A 2,163-nucleotide genomic window follows, 5' to 3' on the forward strand; every position below is an offset into this window, starting at 1 on the left:
CCCAGGGGGACAGCTTGAGGCTCTGTCTCAAAAAAAAAAAAAGTCTGGGCTAAGCGCAGTGGCTCATGCCTGTAATCCCAGTACTTGGGAGGCCAAGATGGGTGGATTGCCTGAGCTCGTAGGTTCGAGACCAGCCTGAGCAAGAACAAGACCCCCATCTCTAAAAATAGACAGGTGTTGGCTCGGTGCCAACCACATACACCAGAGCTGGTGGGTTGCAATCCAGCCTGGGCCTGCCAAACAAAAATGACAACTACAGCCAAAAAATAGCCAGGTGTTGTGCTGGGTGCCTGTAGTCCCAACTACTTGGGAAGCTGAGGCAAGAGAATCACTTACGCCAAACAGTGTGAGATCGCTGTGAGCTATGACACCTCATCACTCTACCCAGGGTGACAGCTTGAGACATTGTCTCAAAAAAAAAAAGAAAGAAAGAAAAGAAATAAAATAAAATAAAATACAGATATGTTAAAAATTCCTAGAATTTCAACTATTACAGGAAAATAATGAAGAACTATTTATCTCATTCAAGAAAAATAACAAATTCAATGTATGTATAATTTTTTTTTCCCTAGGACAATACTTAACAAAATTAGTTTAGGGTTAACAAAATAAACTTTGTGGAATAAGACAAGGGGTCCCAGAGGAAGAAAAAAAACATTTATACTGCAATTTATTTATTTATTTATTTTATGGAGACAATCTCAGTCACTCTGGGGTTGAGTGCCCTGGCATCATAGCTCACAGCAACCTCAAACTCTTGGGCTCAAGTAATTCACTTGCCTCACCCTCCCAATTCTCTTGCCTCAGCCTGCTACAATGCCCAGCTATTTTTAGAAATGGGGTCTTGCTCTTGCTCAGGCTGGTCTTGAACTCCTGAGGTCAAGTAATCTGCCTGCCTTGGCCTCCCAAAGTGCTGAGACTCAGGTATGAGCCACCCTGTCTGGCCCATTATACTGCATTTTAAACCTTTCTATGTTGTTACAAAATCTTACCACATGTGACAGAATTATTTTTCAAAAATTTAAATAATTTTTTTTTTTTTTTGAGACAGAGCCTCAAGCTAGCACCCTGGATAGAGTGCTGTGTGATAGCAACCTCTAACTCCTGGGCTTAAGTGATTCTCTTGCCTCAGCCTCCCGAGTAGCTGGGACTACAGGTGCCTACCACAATGCCCAGCTATATTTTTGGTTGTAGTTGTCATTGTTTGGCAGGCCCAGGCCAAATTCAAACTTGCTAGCTCTGGTGTATGTGGCTGGTGCCTTAGCTGCTTGAGCTACAGGTGCCACCAAAAAATTTAAATAATTGAAAGAAATTAAATAGGTGGTGCCTGCAGCTCAAGAGGCTAAGGCGCCAGCCACATACACCAGAGCTGGTGGGTTCAAATCCAGTCTGGGCCTGTCAAACAATGACAACTATGACCAAAAAAATAGCTGGGCATTGTGGAGGGCACCTGTAGTCCCAGCTACTCAGGAAGCTGAGGCAAGAATATCGCTTAAGCCCAGGAGTTGGAGGTTGCTATGAGCTGTGCCACTACAGCACTCTAACCAGGGTGATAGCTTGAGGCTCTGACTCAAAAAAAAAAAAGAAGAAAAAAAAGAAAAAGAATGAAAGAAAATAGGTGGGCGGTGCCTGTGGCTCAGTGGGTAGGGGGCCAGCCCCATATACAGAGAGTGGTGGGTTCAAACCTGGCCCCAGCCAAATTGCAACAGAAAAATAGCTGGGCATTGTGGTGGGCACCTGTAGTCCCAGCTACTCGGGAGGTTGAGGCAGGAGAATCGCCTAAGCCCAGGAGTAGCTGGAAGTTGCTGACGGCAGTGTGACAGCACGGCACTCTACCAAGTGCAATAAAGTGAGACTCTGTCTCTACAAAAAAAAAAAAAAAAAGAAAATAGGCAACTCTCCTAGAACTTACATTAGAGTACTACCTTTAAAGCAAAATAATAACTATATAGGCCAATTTATATATATTACTATAACTTAGAAAAATTATTATTTCTATTCATTATGAAATGCTTTTGCTCTAGATAGACAATGGACATACTATGTGTATATTAAAAAAGTTGATCAGGGCTCGGCGCCTGTGGCTCAAGCGGCTAAGGCGCCAGCCACATACACCTTAGGTGGCGGGTTCGAATCCCCAGCCCGGGCCCGCCAAACAACAAT

At 43.7% G+C, this 2,163-nt stretch overlaps 1 protein-coding gene across 1 annotated transcript in view; it reads right to left on the minus strand.

The window, feature by feature from the left end:
• Positions 1 to 2,163, minus strand: part of NFS1 (NFS1, cysteine desulfurase) — a 36,384-nt gene that overhangs the window by 25,930 nt on the left and 8,291 nt on the right. The gene's annotated exons all lie outside the window — the stretch shown is intronic.

The sequence above is a fragment of the Otolemur garnettii genome, unplaced genomic scaffold, assembly GCF_000181295.1.
Source record: "Otolemur garnettii isolate 467f Iridium unplaced genomic scaffold, OtoGar3 scaffold00025, whole genome shotgun sequence".
Classification (NCBI taxonomy): Eukaryota; Metazoa; Chordata; class Mammalia; order Primates; family Galagidae; genus Otolemur; species Otolemur garnettii.